We start from the raw sequence: 9568 nt of genomic DNA, 5'->3' as shown, positions 1-9568 counted from the left end.
GCTTGATCCTGTCTTCTCTGATCCTCCCCTTCTTCCACAGTCCCCAATCCATCTCCCGATAGAACAGAGCCCTAGGGACAAGCTGCACATGCTCAGTTTGGTGTGTGTGTATTTTTTCTTGGGAGAGTGCATGTGATCTGCACAGGGCCAATCAGCACTGTCCAGACAGAAAAAGGTAGTAGTAGCCTCATAGGACAATTAGGGGAAAATGAAAACTCCTATGTGCTCTATCATACGACCTGCTCCATGCTTGATGCTTGTTTTAATCCTATTTTTTGCAAGTACCCATCTTTTGTTCAAATAAACCCTTTTTTTTATGGTACTTCACTATTAGTTCCATTTTTTTGCTTCTGGGTACGTGTTTGTCTGGCTGAAACCCTTCACCAAGGAACCCTGAATCTCATGACCTGACGTCTTATTCACCATCTCAAAGACATCCATACCAAGCCTTAAGTGACCCACCAGACTGAAAAGCTGGGGGTCATGCGGATCTGGTGAGTGGGGACACATACGGGGGTGTTGGGCACTTGAATCTTTTGAAGCACCTTTCTTCCCTTCACTTTGGATTGGAGCACCTTGAGTCGCCTTTTTTTGGACTTTGTGTTGTTTTAATATTTCAGTTTCTATTTTACGTATTTATTGTGTTTGCGAGCACTATATTTATATTTTTCATGCAAAAACACCTGAGGCTGGGGCGGAGGTTCACCTTCCAGCAGGACAACGATCCTAAACATACAGCCAGAGCTGCAAAAAAGAATAAAATGGAAGGCGCGCACACCTAGTGCATTACCAATGACAATTTACTAAATGATAAAATCCATAAAAACTGGGTACTCACAAAAAGCAACTCTCAATTGAGTCATATAAATCACACAGTGCATAGACAAGTGCAGAACCATATCACAGGTGACGCGTTTCGAGGCGCACCCCCTTCCTCAGAGCTAGGCTTAAAAGACAGCCAGAGCTATAATGGAATGGTTTAGATCAAAGCATATTCGTGTGGTATGCCCTGTACACACGGTCGGACATTGATCGGACATTCCGACAACAAGATCCATGGATTTTTTCCGACGGATGTTGGCTCAAACTTGTCTTGCATACACACGGTTGCACAAAGTTGTTGGAAAATCCGATCGTTCTAAACGGGGTGGCGTAAAACACGTACGTTGGGACTATAAACGGGGCAGTAGCCAATAGCTTTCGTCTCTTAATTTTTTCTGAGCATGCGTGGCACTTTGTGCGTCGGATTTGTGTACACACAATTGGAATTTCCGACAATGGATTTTGTTGTCGGAAAATTTTATAGCCTGCTCTCAAACTTTGTGTGTCAGAAATTCCTACGGAAAATGTGTTATGGAGCCCACACACGGTCGGAATTTCTGACAACAAGGTCCTATCACACATTTTCCATCGGAAAATCCGACCGTGTGTACGGGGCATAAGAATGGCCCAGTCAAAGTCCAGACCTAAATCCAATTGAGAATCTGTGGCAAGACTTGAAAATTTCTGTTCACAGACGCTCTCCATCCAATCTGACAGAGCTTGAGATATTTTTCAAAGAAGAATGGGCAAAAATGTCCCTCTCTAGATGTGTAAAGCTGGTAGAGACATCCCCAAAAAGACTTGCAGCTGTAATTGCAGAGAAAGGAGGTTCTACAAAGTATTGACACCGGGGGGCGCCATACAAATGTACCCCACACACTTTTCAGATATTTATTTGTAAAACATTTTGAAAACCATTTATCATTTTCCTTCCACTTCACAATTATGTGCCACTTTGTGTTGGTCTATCACATAAAATCCCAATAAATACAATTACCTTTTTGGTTGTAATGTGACAAAATGTGGAAAATTTCAAGGGGTGTGAATAATTTTTCAAGGCACTGTAATGTCATTTCCATGTTCTGTGTACTGTTGGAGACCAGATATAGTGAATGCAGGGTCCTGGGTTTAGTAACACTGTAAGCTACAGGTGGCGGTCCAGAAGTGCAAAAAACTATTTTTCATTGTGGAAGTGCAACTGTTTATCACGTTCGTATGGCAATTTTTTTTCATAAATAGACCCCTTTAAATATTTGTAATTCTATTTTTACAGGCTGGTCTTTATGGCCTTTTTTGGTGTTTTCTTCTCTTTGCGACACTGGTGATAACAGCTGTAGATGTTTGGCCTGCTGGGATTTGTAGTCCTTCTGCAACCCCCCCCCCATGCACACAATGCTGGCCTCGTGTCAGTCTCACTCAGCAGATTTACATTCACTTACCATGCCTGGCTGAGCCGGTATTCCAGCAGGGAAGGTCCAGGTGACGGGATAAGGCAATAATTAGCTTTTATAACATGGAATAGCAATCTTTGTATACACGGAGGCTGTAGGGCAATGTCAAGCGTGAGGCTCGGTATAGAAATTGTTACTCAAAGCATTGTTCTGCCGAGGCTTTGAAGAACGTAGAAGTACTTGTAATCAGTAGACAGATTGGTCATTGTTGTTGTACTCAGCGGCACACATCTTGGCTGGATTGATGGGCAGTTTCTTTATACGGAGAGGACTTCCAGTTTCCTCGGCACAAAGGCGGCCACAGTTATTCTACATTGATGAATCCAGCGCTTTGGGGAAGCAGGAGAGGCAGCTGTCTGGGTTAGTAGAGGGTCCATTCTTATATAAGGGTGAGAAAGAAATATTGACACTTTTACTTTATTGTTACAATGTATCCAACCCCCCCTCCAAAAAATAAATAAATATATGTATATATACACTGTATTACCTAAAGTATTGGGACGCCTGCCTTTACACACACATGAACTTTAATGGCATCCCAGTCTTATGCCCCGTACACATGGTCGGATTTTCTGATGGAAAATGTGTGATAGGACCTTGTTGTGGGAAATTCTGACCGTGTGTGGGCTCCATCACACATTTTCCATCGGAATTTCCAACACACAAAGTTTGATGGCTTGCTATAAAATTTTCCGACAACAAAATCCATTGTCGGAATTTCCGATCGTGTGTACACAAATCCGACGCACAAGGTGCCATGCATGCTCAGAATAAATTAAGAGAGGAAAGCTATTGGCTACTGCCCCGTTTATAGTCCCGACGTACGTGTTTTACGTCACCGCGTTCAGAACGATCGGATTTTCTGACAACTTTGTGTGACCGTGTGTATGCAAGACAAGTTTGAGCCAACATCCGTCTGAAAAAATCCATGGATTTTGTTGTCGGAATGTCCGATCAATGTCCGACCGTGTGTACAGGGCATTAGTACGTAGGGTTCAATATTGAGTTGGCCCACCCTTTGCAGCTATAACAGCTTCAACTCTTCTGGGAAGGCTGTCCACAAGGTTTAGGAGTGTGTCTATGGGAATGTTTGACCATTCTTCCAGAAGGGCATTTGTGAGGTCAGTCACTGATGTTGGACAAGAAGGCCTGGCTCACAGTCTACACTCTAATTCATCCCAAAGGTATTCTGTCGGGTTGAGGTTAGGACTCTGTGCAGGCCAGTCAAGTTCCTCCACCCCAAACTCGCTCATCCATGTCTTTATGGACCTTGCTTTGTGCACTGGTGCGCAGTCATGTTGGATGTCTTGGTATGCTGACGCCTTAAGAGTTCCCTTCACTGGCACTAAGGGGCCAAGCCCAACCCCTGAAAAACAACCCCACGCCATAATTCCCCCTCCACCAAATGATTATGGACCAGTGCACAAAGCAAGGGCCATAAAGACATGGATGAGCGAGTTTGGGGTGGGGGAACTTGACTGACCTGCACAGAGTCCTGACCTCAACCTGATTGAACACCTTTGGGATGAATTAGAGCATATACTGCCAGCCAGGCCTTCTCGTCCAACATCAGTGCCTGACCTCACAAATACGCTTCTGGAAGAATGGTCAAACATTCCCATAGACACACTCCTAAACCTTGTGGACAGCCTTCCCAGAATAGATGAAGCTGTTATAGCTGCAAAGGGTGGGCCAACTCAATATTGAACCCTACGGACTAAGACTGGGATGCCATTAAAGTTCATGTGTGTGTAAAAGCAAGCGTTGCAATACTTTCGGCAAGATTTTACAGAACAAATACCACGTTCGCAGTTAGAAACTTGACCCGAGTAACCCTATAAACCATTCGAAAATTGAACAAGCGTTCCAAAAATGAAAATCCTTGAACAAAATTCTACCGGTGCCTGGCTACCTTTACATACTTCCTGTCCTAAAGGTGACAACGTTCACTTACCCTACTGCAGGCATATGCAATTGGCAGACCTCCAGCTGTTGCAAAACTACAATTCCCATCATGCCTCTGCCTCTGGGTGTCATGCTTGTGGCTGTCAGAGTCTTGCTATGCCTCATGGGACTTGTAGTTCTGCAACAGCTGGAGGTCCACTAATTGCATATCCCTGTCCTACTGTATCAGCACCACAGAAACAGGACAGGGCTCCAGAAAAACCCCTCCTTTCCTTATCTCCATAACATAGAGGGATGAGGTTCTGTAGTCCACAGAGAGAACTGGCAACAATGCAATTAATAACAGTCAGCCCAGGCAGGGAGCACAGGAAGTTATTAGCTCACAACATTTCTGGCAGAATCAACAGGTTTTTTTTTTTTGTTTGCATTGATTGGGCAGATTTATCAAAATGCTTTCAACTGTGTATTTAAAGTGGAGGTCCGCTGAAAACAAAATATTAAAAGCCAGCAGCTACAAATACTGCAGCTGCTGACTTTTAATATATGGAAAAAAATGGGGGTGTGACCTGTCCACAGAATTATAAAGGAATGCACCAACATGCCTCCATCCCAATTAGGTAACAAATAAAGATAGAGGAGAAAGGCAGGACTTTGCGTGAGGCATGTTGGTGGAAGTGTCAACTGGGTAGTATATGCTGAAGTACGGTATCTGGGGTAGGTCCTATACATAGTTATACAACGAGGCCACCAAACATCTCAGGGTTTGGTGGCCTCGTTGTTTGTCCCTGCCTGGCGGCCCCTATGGGCACCTTGGTCAATTTGGTGGCTGTGGCCGACGGTTTCCTGGGGCGAGCTTTCTGCCTCAACCCCGGGGGAGACTTTGTAGACCCAGACCAATGCTGCATTTTAGGATTCAGGTTACCACAGATCAAGACACTGTTCGTGAGTACGAATGCAAATTTGAATTCTTTGGCTTTTTTCCCCTATATATCTGTCCATATATTAATACATGTTTCATTGTTTCAATGCAGCTTAAATTGCATCGGACTCCTGATGATTGGTTATAAGCCAAGAAACGCGTTGAGTTAATAACTATTGATGCACATACCCATCTAGTATACAATGTATTCTTTCCTGTAACTGTACAACCAGTATCTGTGTTATGCCTTTCAATATATTGTCTATAACATGCCGAATTATTGCTTATGATGTTTTTATTCATGACTGTATTTGGTTCTAGGATCTATGTAATTAAACTTTTATACCATTATTACCTGGTTTACTTTCTGTGGACACAACTATGTATAGGACCTACCCCAGATACCGTACTTCAGCATATACTACCCAGTTGACACTTCCACCAACATGCCTCACGCAAAGTCCTGCCTTTCTCCTCTATCTTTATTTTTTAATATATGGACACTTACCTGTCCAGGGAGCCCGCAGTGTTGGCAGCCGAAGCCGATCCGTCCTTCGGCTCTCGGCTGCTGCCCGCCGCCATCCTCAGTAAGGGAATAAGGAAGTGAAGTCGTGCGGCTTCACTTCCTGGTTCCCTACTGCGCATGCGTGAGTTGCGCTGCGCGTCCTCTCAGGTCCCTGCTGTATTCTGTGTCTCACAGAATACAGCGGGGGAGGACGGGGTAGGCGACGGAAGTGGCGTAGGTCACCGCAATCACCGCGGTGATCTATGCCAGGAAGTGGGAGAAAATACTTGTATTAGACAGATATCTGCTCCCTCCTTCCCCCTGAAAGGTGACAAATATGACACCGGAGGGGGGGAGGAATCCAAAAAGTGGAAGTTCCATTTTTGGGTGGAACTCCACTTTAAGGGACCAAAAACTGAGTAAATGAGAGATGTTAATTGTTAGTGTTTCAAAAGAAAATAGAATTGCACTAATACTAAACGCAATCACTGATTAGTAGTTTTCATAAAACAAAAGATCATTAAGAAGTCCACCAGTGCTCAAAAATTGAAATAGTCCATCAATCCATGCAATGACGACTCCAACCAGTATAAATAGTGTGCAAAATTCACCACCAGATAGAAGAATTCACTTCTTACCGACTTTCCATGACACCCCCCCCCCCCCGTTACAGAGGATCAAATGAGCGTTTGTAGTCAAAACCCAGCCTGGCTCTCGCTCCTAGTATACACATCCGGTTATCCTCAAGACACCTCTCAATGTCTCAGACAAGTGTAAAAACCTTTCAAATTTATTGCACTTACAATTAGCAGCATACATAAAACGCCTTAAGTCTGATGTGCCAGTCGTCGCACAAACAGACAGACCTGTCCTTTCGGGGTACGAAATGTAAACACGAGGTGACGTCAGCACGTCGCTCCGCCCTATGCGTTTCGGTAGAGATGACGTCGTCCAGGGTCATGGGAAGTTGGTAAAAATGAATGCTTCTATCTGGTGGTGAATTTTGCACACTATTTATACTGGTTGGAGTCGTCATTGCATGGATTGATGGACTATTTCAATTTTTGAGCACTGGTGGACTTCTTAATGATCTTTTGGTTCATGCAAACTACTAATCAGTAATTGCATTTAGTATTAGCGCGATTCTATTTTCTTTTGATTTATGTACACTGTGCTTATGTTATACAGGAGAATTGCTGCTTGCGTCATATTAGAGATATTTTGTTTTTATTGTTTTTACTCTTTTAGCGCAGTTTCTTCACCTTTTTTCTATAATTGTTAGGGTTTATATACCCTTTAACCCCTTTACTGCCACTGACATATGTCATACATCAGTGGCAGCAGGTGGTATTACAGCAGCCGGAGTGTGTGTAAATCTGACAAGCCAACTGTTGGCTTTCAGATAGTATGGATCAGCCACCCAATCACTTCCATGGGCCCCCGGTACATTGGCCAACCCCCATTGTCCCATCTGGGGCCCAGGATTGGCATTGAGGGTGGCGCTGAGTAGAAAGGAGGGAGACCAGCAAACATCCGTTCGCTGATCTCCCCTAGCTAGTAAGAACCTGGAAGTGACAAGGATTTTGTCACTTCTGGTTTCAGTTGTCCCTTTCCCCCGGCCACTGTGGCATGCAGGGGGAGACGTGCCTCAAAAATAAGGCACTGTCAAAGTCAACATGCTATCACATAGGGGGCTATTGATCCCTGACCAGAAACAGTGCCAAACCTGACCTAGTAGATATGTGGTAGTGTTGGACAAGCTGAACTCATGTGGAGGAGGTAATGTGATGGACCGTGTTTGGGTCCTGGGCTGCCCCACTCCTGATAACAATGGGACTGTAGTTCATAAGTAGATAAATCTATGGCTGTGTGGTTTAGGATCCCCTAGTATAGATAGACATATGACTTGGCTGTTTATTTCCAATGTATTTATTGGTTAGGAAAGCAAAGTACAGCCCAATGCATTTCAGGGGGTGTGGACCCCCTTCTCCAAGGCTTATGCCGCGTACACACAAGCGAACTTCTCGTTGGACTGAACTCCGAAGGACTTTTCAACGGAGTTCCGACGAAATGGACTTGCCTACACACGCTACCACCAAAGTCCGATCGTTTCGAACGTGATGACGTATGACTGGACTAGAAAAGGAAGTTCAATAGCCAGTAGCCAATAGCTGGCCTTGCGTCATTTTCAGTCTGTAGGTCTAGCATACAGACAAATGTTTTTTTTCGATAGGAATCGAGTCCGTCGGAAAGATTTGAAACATGTTCTATTTCTAAGGTCCATCAGATTTTTCGACAGAAAAGGTCCGATGAAGCCCACACACGATCGTAATGTCCGACGGATTCGTTCCATTGGACTTTTTCTGCCGGAAAGTCCGCTCGTGTGTACGCGGCATAAGAAGGTGCTGCACAAACTGTTAGTGCTATATAAATCCTGTATTATAGTAATAATAAAAACGCCATAATAATAGACAAAAGCTCATGGCTAATTTCATCTGTACACATTGTGGTTGACCACCCTGTGTTGTGTCTCCAGCAGCTCCAGGTCAGAGTTTCTTGATCAATTAAACCGAATAATACCAGGGGCAGGGGATGAATGAAGCCTCATTTAAACACTCGCCGACCAGACAATGTCAATGTAAACAAACGGATCCCCGTTCTGACAGGGGAGTTCAGAGTAATCGTCTGTTCCTAGTGATCAGGAGCAACGATCTCTCTCCTCCTCCAGTCAGTCCGTCCCCCCCCCCGAAGTTAGAAACACCTCCCAGGGAACACATTTAACCCCTTGATCGCCCCCTAGTGTTAACACCTTTTCTGTCAATGGCATTTATAAAGTAATCAGTGCGTTTTTATAGCACTGATTGCTGTATACATGCCACTGGTTCCAAAAAAGTGTCAAAAGTGTCCGCTCTGTCTGCAGTCCCGATAAAAAAATCACAGATCGCCGCCATTACTAGTAAAAAGATAATAATAATAAAAATTCCATAAATCTATTCCCTATTTTGTAGACGATTTAACTTTTGTGCGAAACCAATCAATATACACGTATTGTGATTTTTTACCAAAAATATGTAGAAGAATACATATTGGCCTAAACTGAGGAAGACATTAGTTTTTTTACATTTTTTTTTTGGATATTTATTTTAGCAAAAAGTAAAAAATATTGTGTTTTTTTCAAAATTGTCGGCCTTTTATTGTTTATAGCATAAAAAATAAAAACCGCAGAGGTGATCAAATAACACCAAAAGAAAGCTCTATTTGTGGGGAAAAAAGGACATCAATTTTGTTTGGGAACAACGTCGCACAACCGCGCAATCTTCAGTTAAAGCGACACAATGCCGTATCGCAAAGAAAATGGCCTGGTCATTAAGGGGGCAAATCTTACGGTCCTTAACCGCTTGCCAATCGGCTCACGCCGATATACGTCGGCAGAAGGGCACGTACAGGCAGATTAACGTACCTGTATGTTGCCCTTTAAGAAGCGGTTTGCAGGCACGCGCGCGCCCGCCCAACCTCTGTTAGTGTAATCACGGGTCCCGCGGACCCGATGTCCGCGAGGATACCCATGATCGTCTCACAGAGGGGAAGAACGGGGAAATGCTGATGTAAACAAGCATTTCCCCGTTCTGCCTAGTGACAGGACACTGATCGCAGCTCCCTGTAATCGGGAGCGGTGATCAGTGTCGTGTCACACATAGCCCCTCCCCCCACAGTTAGAATCACTCCCTAGGACACACTTAACCCCTTCACTGCCCCCTAGTGGTTAACCTCTTCACTGCCAGTCACATTTACACCGTAATCAATGCATTATTAATTGCACTGATCGCTGTATAAATGTGAATGGTCCCAAAATCGCGCCAAAAGTGTCCGATCTGTTTGCCATAATGTTGCAGTCACGATAAAAATCGCTGATCACCGCCATTACTAGTAAAATAAATTATTAATAAAAAATGCCATAAAGCTATT

This window comes from Aquarana catesbeiana, linkage group LG02, assembly GCF_042186555.1.
Source record: "Aquarana catesbeiana isolate 2022-GZ linkage group LG02, ASM4218655v1, whole genome shotgun sequence".
In the NCBI taxonomy this organism is placed as follows: domain Eukaryota; kingdom Metazoa; phylum Chordata; class Amphibia; order Anura; family Ranidae; genus Aquarana; species Aquarana catesbeiana.
This window is presented reverse-complemented; position numbering follows the sequence as displayed.